General features: G+C 34.8%; 1 protein-coding gene and 1 long non-coding RNA gene across 2 annotated transcripts in view; one reads left to right on the top strand and one right to left on the bottom strand.

Moving 5' to 3' along the window:
• The window catches only part of LOC145219289 (uromodulin-like), a 121201-nt gene that overhangs the window by 106941 nt on the left and 2005 nt on the right, over positions 1 to 12255 (top strand). The gene's annotated exons all lie outside the window — the stretch shown is intronic.
• Positions 1259 to 1791, bottom strand: LOC145220657 (uncharacterized). Its single transcript, XR_013858249.1, has 3 exons — positions 1732 to 1791; positions 1482 to 1508; positions 1259 to 1387 (listed from the first exon to the last, which is right to left on the bottom strand). It is a non-coding gene; the product is annotated as an uncharacterized LOC145220657 (long non-coding RNA).

The raw sequence follows: 12255 nt of genomic DNA on the forward strand, positions 1-12255 counted from the left end.
GGATGGTTTCTTTATAAGTTTCAGTGACGTTCTTCTACATAGATACGTTTAGAACGTTTTGGCTATCAACACATAATTACTTTGCATTTTGAGCTAAGTTGCAAAGTGTTTATGTTTAGGGTTGGTGCTGGGGAGAGCTATTGAGAATCAAAACTTAACAATCAAAGCAAATTAGCTAAGATAAACATACATTCCTACTGGATTCTGAAGCGTTCATGCAAACCTTCGATCACGAAAAATCTCACATACAAATCATAGTACGCCAGGCACAATGAGGCATTATATCGAGTTAAGTCGGTCTCCCAAGCATTCCCATCCGACAAGGCAAAAACAAACAAATCTAGCCTGTTGTGGGATTTGAACCCACGTCAGGAATCTTTCCGGGCATTTCCCTCTAACACAGGACACATTTTGCTGTGCTTGCTTTATCTCGAAACAAACTTGTTCTTTACATTATGAACTCTGTTCTTGGTTTTTGTTCATTGATTCTTAGATGACTTTATTCTGTATCGGATCATGTAACGCCAAACGTTGTTGTTGATTATGTCATATTCATAGTCAAAAATAAATTTTACATCAGGCCGCTTTGGTTCGACTTATGTTTTTGGTATGACTGATTATAGATTTCACAAATTTAATATTTAGTTTTTTTTTCTGCGAAATCGGTGTGATAGATATGTAAAAATAATACAAATTAACTTTTTTCTCACAGAGATCTAAGCATGAATTGAGTTTACACCAAAAATATCAACTTTAAGACGTTTTATGGATTCTTTTTCATTTTTACCGAAGCATATTGGCGGTAAAGAATATTGCCAGCATTTATATAAAATTATCCGAAGCATTAATAATGGACAGCATAAATAAGGAAATATTACGTTATTTGTTGCGTTATTTACAATACGAATTTTATCAGAAATTCAACTAAAGTCAACTAAACTAAAATGTAATTTGTAACAGTTTAGACTACCATTAATGAATCGAAAAACAAGGATTAGGGAAAAAAGTATAGTGAGGATTAAATTTTCGGATATTTAAATGTAACTGTAAAATAGCAAACTAATTTTATTCTTCGGGTCGGCACAACTTGGAAAATGAAGGGGATAAAGTTATGAAGGGGACACGCACCATAAATGTTGGGAAGCGCTGTATTAGAGCCTTTTTGCCTATTTATTATTATTTCTGTACACGGGTGGCTGACTTGATGACCTATATGGTCCCTTCGCCATCCACCAGTTGCTTGCATATTATATTTTATTTGCATGCAACAACCGCGTACGCAACTGAAAATAAAATGATGATGATGTAGTATTTTTTCTCGAGACTGCACGCCGTTGCTTTTATTTCATGACATTAGCGTGGTTAATAGTTGGGGATGTTGCAAGTACTGCGGATAAAAAGAAAGGCAATATTGTCTTTGGACTTGAAATTATCTCTCAACAGACTTGCGTTTTTACCGCACAACGTAAATTTTTACTCACTTTCTCTCTCAAGTCCAACTCTATCTCCTGAAAGGAACAAAACATGGAGTTCACGAAATTATTACAACTTTTTGTCTTTTGTTGGTTTGTAACAGCCAGCAAATATATAACTGGTAACCAAATACACAACAAACATTTACCGGTAGTTATCAACCCCAAGCATACTTTTTTTTGTAAAATGTGTCTTTGAAATTGACATTATCTATCAACAGTGTTGCATGTTTTAAAACCACAAATAATTTTTACTTACCCTCCTACGTGCCGACTCCGTCTCCTGAAAACAACACATCACGGTGTTAGGACATTCATTACAACGTTTTATCTCTGGGAGTTTACATAGTATTTAAAAGCTATATTTTTCAAGTCAGTTTGGTTGAATAAGATACATTTAAAATACAAAAAACACGCAATTTCAGCTAACTATTTTTGTCGAATCTTTTATCAATATTAGGTTTTCTGGATTGATTTAGTGGTTTACCACAAAATAAGTTTTACAGAGATATTATAAAAACGCGCAATTTCGTTGGGCATATTCAGCCTATATTTTTGTATGGAGTTTTTTCATTTCGTTTTCACTTTCGTTTTGAAAAACGAAATTTCGTTTCGTGCGACACTTTTTCGTTTCGAAACGAAATTCAAAACGAAATTTTTGGGAAAAAAACATAATACTAGGAAACAAAATTTTTTGGCAAATATTTGGCCACTTGATGGTATACTTGAGCTAAGAAAAGGAGTTGATTTTTTCAAATCAAAGTTCGTCTGAATAACGTTTGCGAAACGAAATTTTATTTTGTGTTAGATTTAAAAACGAAAAAAGCGATGGTATTGAGTTCCACCAAGAAATTAGTAAAATATTACAACATTTGCGGGAATAAATGAAATTGTAACTTAATTATCTGCCAATTTCGATATTTTCGAGTTGTTTGATGCGACACTGCACTGTAAAGTTGTCATTTATGCAGAAAACAGTTAATTTTAGTGATAACATTCTCACCACACACAAAATCAGCAAAACATCGAGGGTTTACATTGAAGTAAAGCAAAATCGTGATTGATTATCGAGATAAAGTGAATCTTGCACTTTTTACTCCAAAACATGATAAAAGATCTTGTTTAAAAAGGAATTTGACCGTGTGCCGCAAAAGGAAATTAGAAAGGAAAATTTTGATTTCGAAATAAAATTTCGTTTCGAATAACGTTTTCTAAACGAAATTTCGTTTTCATGTTAGGTTTACAAACGAAATACAAGTTGGTTTAGGTTCCACCAAGAAATTAGTTAAGTAATAAAACATTTGTGGGAATAAATGAAATTGTAACTAAATTATCTGCCAATTTCGATATTTTCGAGTTGTTTGATGCGACACTGCACTGTAAAGTTGTCATTTATGCAGAAAACAGTTAATTTTAGTGATAACATTCTCACCACACACAAAATCAGCAAAACATCGAGGGTTTCACAGTGAAGTAAGACAAAATAGTAATTGTTTATCGCGATAACGTGAATCTTGCACTTTTTACGCCAAAAGATAATGTAAGATCTTGTATTCTAAACAAATCTGATCCTGTGTCGTTAAAGGGAACTATAGAAACGAAATTTTGGTTTCGAAATAAAATTTCGTTTCGAATAACGTTTTCAAAACGAAATTTCGTTTTCATGTTAGGTTTGAAAACGAAATGCAAGTTCATTTAGGTTTTACCAAGAAATTAGTTAAGTAATAAAACATTTGTGGGAATAAATGAAATTGTAACTAAATTATCTGCCAATTTCGATATTTTCGAGTTGTTTGATGCGACACTGCAGTGTAAAGTTGTCATTTATGCAGAAAACAGTTAATTTTAGTGATAACATTCCCACCACACACAAAATCAGCAAAACATCGAGGGTTTCACAGTGAAGTAAGACAAAATAGTAATTGTTTATCGCGATAACGTGAATCTTGCACTATTTACGCCAAAAGATAATGTAAGATCTTGTATTCTAAACAAATCTGATCCTGTGTCGTGAAAGGGAACTATAGAAACGAAATTTTGGTTTCGAAATAAAATTTCGTTTCGAATAACGTTTTCAAAACGAAATTTCGTTTTCATGTTAGGTTTGAAAACGAAATGCAAGTTGATTTAGGTTTCACCAAGAAATTAGTTAAGTAATAAAACATTTGTTGGAATAAATGAAATTGTAACTAAATTATCTGCCAATTTCGATATTTTCGAGCTGTTTGATGCGACACTGCACTGTAAAGTTGTCATTTATGCAGAAAACAGTTAATTTTAGTGATAACATTCTCACCACACACAAAATCAGCAAAACATCGAGGGTTTCACAGTGAAGTAAGACAAAATAGTAATTGTTTATCGCGATAACGTGAATCTTGCACTATTTACGCCAAAAGATAAGGTAAGATCTTGTATTCTAAACAAATCTGATCCTGTGTCGTTAAAGGGAACTATAGAAACGAAATTTTGGTTTCGAAATAAAATTTCGTTTCGAATAACGTTTTCAAAACGAAATTTCGTTTTCATGTTAGGTTTGAAAACGAAATGCAAGTTGATTTAGGTTTCACCAAGAAATTAGTTAAGTAATAAAACTTTTGTGGGAATAAATGAAATTGTAACTAAATTATCTGCCAATTTCGATATTTTCGAGCTGTTTGATGCGACACTGCACTGTAAAGTTGTCATTTATGCAGAAAACAGTTAATTTTAGTGATAACATTCTCACCACACACAAAATCAGCAAAACATCGAGGGTTTCACAGTGAAGTAAGACAAAATAGTAATTGTTTATCGCGATAACGTGAATCTTGCACTATTTACGCCAAAAGATAATGTAAGATCTTGTATTCTAAACAAATCTGATCCTGTGTCGTTAAAGGGAACTATAGAAACGAAATTTTGGTTTCGAAATAAAATTTCGTTTCGAATAACGTTTTCAAAACGAAATTTCGTTTTCATGTTAGGTTTGAAAACGAAATGCAAGTTGATTTAGGTTTCACCAAGAAATTAGTTAAGTAATAAAACATTTGTGGGAATAAATGAAATTGTAACTAAATTATCTGCCAATTTCGATATTTTCGAGCTGTTTGATGCGACACTGCACTGTAAAGTTGTCATTTATGCAGAAAACAGTTAATTTTAGTGATAACATTCTCACCACACACAAAATCAGCAAAGCATCGAGGGTTTCACAGTGAAGTAAGACAAAATAGTAATTGTTTATCGCGATAACGTGAATCTTGCACTATTTACGCCAAAAGATAATGTAAGATCTTGTATTCTAAACAAATCTGATCCTGTGTCGTTAAAGGGAACTATAGAAACGAAATTTTGGTTTCGAAATAAAATTTCGTTTCGAATAACGTTTTCAAAACGAAATTTCGTTTTCATGTTAGGTTTGAAAACGAAATGCAAGTTGATTTAGGTTTCACCAAGAAATTAGTTAAGTAATAAAACATTTGTGGGAATAAATGAAATTGTAACTAAATTATCTGCCAATTTCGATATTTTCGAGCTGTTTGATGCGACACTGCACTGTAAAGTTGTCATTTATGCAGAAAACAGTTAATTTTAGTGATAACATTCTCACCACACACAAAATCAGCAAAACATCGAGGGTTTCACAGTGAAGTAAGACAAAATAGTAATTGTTTATCGCGATAACGTGAATCTTGCACTATTTACGCCAACAGATAATGTAAGATCTTGTATTCTAAACGAATGTGATCCTGTGTCGTGAAAGGGAACTATAGAAACGAAATTTTGGTTTCGAAATAAAATTTCGTTTCCATCAACGTTTTCAAAACGAAATTTCGTTTTCATGTTAGGTTTCAAAACGAAATACAAGTTGGTTTAGGTTCCACCAAGAAATTAGTTAAGTAATAAAACATTTGTGGGAATAAATGAAATTGTAACTAAATTATCTGCCAATTTCGATATTTTCGAGTTGTTTGATGCGACACTGCACTGTAAAGTTGTCATTTATGCAGAAAACAGTTAATTTTAGTGATAACATTCTCACCACACACAAAATCAGCAAAACATCGAGGGTTTCACAGTGAAGTAAGACAAAATAGTAATTGTTTATCGCGATAACGTGAATCTTGCACTATTTGCGCCAACAGATAATGTAAGATATTGTTTTCTAAACGAATCTGATCCTGTGTCGTGAAAGGGAACTATAGAAACGAAATTTTGGTTTCGAAATAAAATTTCGTTTCCATCAACGTTTTCAAAACGAAAATTTCGTTTTCATGTTAGGTTTGAAAACGAAATGCAAGTTGATTTACGTTTCACCAAGAAATTAGTTAAGTAATAAAACATTTGTGGGCAAAACGGAAATTGTAACATAAACATCTGCCAATTTCGATATTGTCGAGTTGTTTTATGCGACTGCAAAGTGTAATGATTTTATTTGTGTAGAAAACAGATCAGTTCAGTAATAACATTCTTACCACACGCTAAATAAGCAAACCTTCGAGGGTTTACATTGAAGTAAAGCAAAATCGTGATTGATTATCGCGATAAAGTGAATCTTGCACTTTTTACGCCAAAACATGATAAAAGATCTTGTTTAAAAAGGAATTTGACCGTGTGCCGCAAAAGGAAATTAGAAAGGAAAATTTTGATTTCGAAATAAAATTTCGTTTCGAATAACGTTTTCTAAACGAAATTTCGTTTTCATGTTAGGTTTACAAACGAAATACAAGTTGGTTTAGGTTCCACCAAGAAATTAGTTAAGTAATAAAACATTTGTGGGAATAAATGAAATTGTAACTAAATTATCTGCCAATTTCGATATTTTCGAGTTGTTTGATGCGACACTGCACTGTAAAGTTGTCATTTATGCAGAAAACAGTTAATTTTAGTGATAACATTCTCACCACACACAAAATCAGCAAAACATCGAGGGTTTCACATTGAAGTAAAGCAAAATCGTGATTGATTATCGAGATAAAGTGAATCTTGCACTATTTACGCCAAAACATGATAAAAGATCTTGTTTAAAAAGGAATTTGACCGTGTGCCGCAAAAGGAAATTAGAAAGGAAAATTTTGATTTCGAAATAAAATTTCGTTTCGAATAACGTTTTCAAAACGAAATTTCGTTTTCATGTTAGGTTTGACAACGAAATGCAAGTTGATTTAGGTTTCACCAAGAAATTAGTTAAGTAATAAAACATTTGTGGCCAAAACGAAAATTGTAACATAATGATCTGCCAATTTCGATATTGTCGAGTTGGTTGATGCGACTGTAAAGTGTAATTATTTTATTTATGTGGAAAACAGATCCGTTCAGTGATAACATTCTTACCACACGGTACGGCAGACATAGTAATAAATGGCTGTGATCGAAAAAATCGTTTCGAAAACCGTTTCAAGAAACAAATTTGTTTTCAAAACCGTTTCAAGAAACAAATTTGTTTCTAAACTGTTTCAACAAACAAAAGTTGTTTCGAAATCCGTTTCAAGAAACGATTTTGCCCTCAAAACGGTTTCAAGAAAATTTTAATAAGAACATAAACAATCTTTACAATACAGCTGACAATATCCAGTAGTAAAACAAACGGAGAACAAAGCGTTAAAATAAATAATTTGAACAGAACAATTGTCTGTTTAATAGAATTGAAGAAGAACATAAACAATTTTTGTAGAAAATGCTAACAATATTCGAAGAACAAAAGGCAATCAATCTGTTTGAAGTAACACTTATACATCAAGCGAAGCGATTTCTGAAAGATTCACCGTAATTCAAGTGGAAAGCTGCTTGCTTATGATCAAAATCAAAGTACAAATACTTTGTTGGTAGGTTAGACGTGAAAAATCCAAAAAATGGTGCGTGTTATAGTAATTCAGTTGATATTAGTGCAACATGCTTATTGAATTTTCTAAACTTCTAACCACAGCCACTGAATACAAAGCATCGTGCCACTATCATAGCAATTGACTGTTACGTCATAAGCGCGGGAATAAACAACGGTCAGTGAACAAAGAAAATGTTGCACACACTGGAGTACCAAAAACCCTACGGACTACAAGTTTTCTTTTTTTTCAACCTTTACAATACCGATGCATGAATCTACAAATACTTCAGTTTTAAGTAAGTTTTGGAGTAACATTTGGTGCCAAGATTTATTGATATTATGTACTAGGTATTTCGTGATCTTGAAATAGGCTTTAAAAATATTGGTGACTTCCGTTATTGGCCTTTAATCACAAACAAACTGAAATAAAGTTAAACAGTTTCCACGAGCCAACTAGTATTTGTTACGTCATAATCTGCCTGGTGCTTCAAGAGAATCAGTAATGTTTCTTGGTTTATTGAAATGCATCAGGTATCAGAGACTCGCGCAAAACGCATTTAGCTGTAAAACATCTTCCGAACTCTGCAGTGATATAGATTATGCCTAACAGAAAACAATAAGCAAGTAACGCTAACAGAATTTTCCAAGAAAGGTTGGCATGTGACTTAAAATCCCCTGTAAGATCAGTAATTTCTGACAGCCATATGGAAAAATCGCTCTACATTTCTCCATCGTCCATCTCACCGAATATTGCCAAACATATTAGAGAAAAACAGGGCCAAACTTTACATTGAAATATCGACTTGTGGCCTTTGTTGACTTAACTTTATCTTAGTGTGTTTATTGTTCTTATAACTGCAAACGAGGATAATACACATTTCCAAGATTAGAATTTCGGTGTGAGGATTTTATAAGAAATTATAAGACAGGTATTTCTAAGATTCCAAATTAGCAGTAACACTCAAGTGGCCCGCGCAATCATTCGCAAACCGCATGTGGCCCTTTGGCCAAAAAGGTTGGACACCCCTGCTTTAATGGCTCTAAAACACGAACGAACAAGTTTAAAATTAAACGGTTTTCACGAGCCAACTTGGAATCCCAACCAGAAACAGCATGCAAAGTTTCAGTTTGTTCAGTTAAGAGATCCTGAAATGACAAGCGAACATGATACTTATTTGCGTGGGGACGACCGCTAACGCAATAGATGTAGGTCGCTGTAAGTGTACTTTAATGGCTCTTAAACACGAACGAATTGAGTTAAACTTAAACGGTTTTCACGAGCCAACTTGGATTTGCAACCAGAAACAGCATGCAAAGTTTCAGATTGTTCAGTTAAGCAAAACCAAAATGACAAGCGAACATGATAGTTATTTGCGTGGGCACGACCACTAACGCGATATATGTAGGTCGCTCTTACTATGCTTTAATGGCTCTAAAACACGAACGAACAAGTTTGAAATTAAACGGTTTTCACGAGCCAACTTGGAATCCCAACCAGAAACAGCATGCAAAGTTTCAGTTTGTTCAGATAAGAGATCCTGAAATGACAAGCGAACATGATACTTATTTGCGTGTGGACGACCGCTAACACGATAGATGTAGGTCGCTGTAAGTGTACTATAATGGCTCTTAAACACGAACGAATTGAGTTAAAATTAAATGGTATTCACGAGCCAACTTGGATTTGCAACCAGAAACAGCATGCAAAGTTTCAGTCTGTTCAGGTTAGCCAAACAAGAATGACAAGCGAACATGATACTTATTTGCGTGGGGACGACCGCTAACACGATAGATGTAGGTCGCTGTAAGTGTACTTTAATGGCTCTTAAACACGAACGAATTGAGTTAAAATTAAATGGTATTCACGAGCCAACTTGGATTTGCAACCAGAAACAGCATGCAAAGTTTCAGTCTGTTCAGTTAAGCAAAACCGAAATGACAAGCGAACATGATACTTATTTGCGTGGGGTCGACCGCTAACGCGATAGATGTAGGTCGCTGTAAGTGTACTTTAATGGCTCTTAAACACGAACGAATTGAGTTAAAATTAAACGGTTTTCACGAGCCAACTTGGATTTGCAACCAGAAACAGCATGCAAAGTTTCAGTCTGTTCAGGTTAGGCAAACAAGAATGACAAGCGAACATGATACTTATTTGCGTGGGGACGACAGCTAACGCGATAGATGTAGGTCGCTGTTAGTATACTTTAATGGCTCTGAAACACGAACGATCAGGTTTAAAATTACTCGATTTTCAAGATCCAAATTGGATTTGCAACCAGAAACAGCATGCATAGTTTCAGTTTGTTCAGATAAGAGATCCTAAAATGACAAGCGAACATGATACTCATTTGCTTGGGGACGACAGCTAACGCGATAGATGTAGGTCGCTTTTAGTATACTTTATGGCTCTAAAACACGAACGAATTGAGTTAAAATTAAAGAGTATTCACGAGCCAACTTGGATTTGCAACCAGAAACAGCTTGCAAAGTTTCAGTCTGTTCAAGTTAGCCAAACAAGAATGACAAGCGAACATCATACTTATTTTTTCTTATTGTAGCCACTGACTGCTAAGCATTGGGTGACTCTCATCACAGTTGACTGTTACGTCAAAAGCGAGGGAAAGACAGCGCTTAATGAACAAGAAAATGTTGTAGATAGTGTATCACATAAGACCCTGCTATTGTTAGCACGTCAAGGATTATACGCGCTATAAATTTTCTGAAACTTTTACTAAACAAATGCATTTATTTGCAAATACTTCGGTTTTAGTAAGCTAGTTAATTGTATTGATGTTTTCTATTGCTAGCGACAAAGCCAGTACTCAGGTCATTTCCTGATCTAAAACACGAACAAGACGAAACAAAATTGAACGGTTTTCACAGTCCGATTTTAAATATACGGTAGCATCGTGTTCCAAAATTTTATTACAACTAAATTAAAAACTAGCAACTGACGGCCTGATGTCAACCTGTTTGTGGACTAGTCATGAACGACCAACGTTTATTTGATTGGCAATTTTAAAACCAATTTTGTAGAAAGAAAACGGTTTTTACAATTCGATATTTAATAGACTGTAATATCACTCTGTAAACTTGCAGTAGAATTAAAGTTAAAACAAACAAAAAACCCTGTCAGTCCCTTTGTGGACTGGTCACGGCCGGAGAGCCAGTGTTGCGCTGATACTTTGTATGTCGAAAATCAATTGATTGATGCTAATGGAAGCTGCGTCTGGTTGTAATTCCAAGTTTTCTCGTGAAAACCGTTTAATTTTAACTCAGTTCGTTCGTGTTTCAGAGCCATTAAAGTATAATAAGAGCGACCCTACATCTATCGCGTTAGCGGTCGTGCCCACGAAAATAACTATCATGTTCGCTTGTCATTTCGGTTTTGATTAACTGAACAAACTTAAACTTGGCAAGCTGTTTCTGGTCGCAAATACAAGTTGGCTCGTGAATACCGTTTAATTTTAACTAAATTCGTTTGTGTTTAAGAGTCATTAAAGTATACTTACAGCGACCTACATCTATCGTGTTAGCGGTCGTCCCACGAAAATAAGTATCATGTTCGCTTGTCATTTCAGGATCTCTTATCTGAACCAACTGAAACTTTGCATGCTGTTTCTGGTTGCCAATCCAAGTTGGCTCGTGAAAACCGTTTGATTTTAAACTCAATTCGTTCGTGTTTTAGAGCAATTAAAGCATAGTAAGAGCGACCAACATATATCGCGTTAGTGGTTGTGCCCACGAAAATAACTATCATGTTCGCTTGTCATTTCGGTTTTGCTTAACTGAAGAAACTTAAACTTTGCATGCTGTTTCTGGTTGCCAATCCAAGTTGGCTCGTGAAAACCGTTTGATTTTAAACTTGTTGGTTCGTGTTTTAGAGCCATTAAAGCATAGTAAGAGCGACCAATATATATCGCGTTAGTGGTTGTGCCCACGAAAATAACTATCATGTTCGCTTGTCATTTCGGTTTTGCTTATCTGAACAATCTGAAACTTTGCATGCTGTTTCTGGTTGCAAATCCAAGTTGGCTCGTGAAAACCGTTTAATTTTGACTCAATTCGTTCGTGTTTAAGAGCCATTATAGTATACTTACAGAGACCTACATCTATCGCGTTAACGGTCGTCCCCACGCAAATAAGTATCATGTTCGCTTGTCATTTCAGGATCTCTTATCTGAACCAACTGAAACTTTGCATGCTGTTTCTGGTTGGGATTCCAAGTTGGCTCGTGAAAACCGTTTAATTTTAAACTTGTTCGTTCGTGTTTTAGAGCCATTAAAGCATAGTAAGAGCAACCTACATATATCGCGTTAGATGGTCGTGCCACGCAAATAAGTATCATGTTCGCTTGTCATTTCGGTTTTGCTTAACTGAACAATCTGAAACTTTGCATGCTGTTTCTGGTTGCAAATCCAAGTTGGATCTTGAAAATCGAGTAATTTTAAACCTGTTCGTTCGTGTTTTAGAGCCATTAAAGTATACTAACAGCGACCTACATCTATCGCGTTAGCTGTCGTCCCCACGCAAATAAGTATCATGTTCGTTTGTCATTCTTGATTGACTAACCTGAACAGACTGAAACTTTGCATGCTGTTTCTGGTTGCAAATCCAAGTTGACTCGTGTATACCGTTTAATTTTAACTCAATTCGTTCGTGTTTAAGAGTCATTAAAGCATAGTAAGAGCGACCTACATCTATCGCGTTAGCGGTCGTCCCCACGCAAATAAGTATCCTGTTCGCTTGTCATTTCGGTTTTGCTTAACTGAACAGACTGAAACTTTGCATGCTGTTTCTGGTTGCCAATCCAAGTTTTCTCGTGAAACCGTTTAATTTTAACTAAATTCGTTCGTGTTTAAGAGCCATTAAAGTATACTAACAGCGACCTACTTCCATCGCGTTAGCGTTCGTCCCCACGCAAATAAGTATCATGTTCGCTTGTCATTTCAGGATCTCTTATCTGAACCAACT

The sequence above is a fragment of the Phallusia mammillata genome, chromosome 3 (genome assembly GCF_965637545.1).
Source record: "Phallusia mammillata chromosome 3, kaPhaMamm4.hap1.1, whole genome shotgun sequence".
Classification (NCBI taxonomy): Eukaryota; Metazoa; Chordata; class Ascidiacea; order Phlebobranchia; family Ascidiidae; genus Phallusia; species Phallusia mammillata.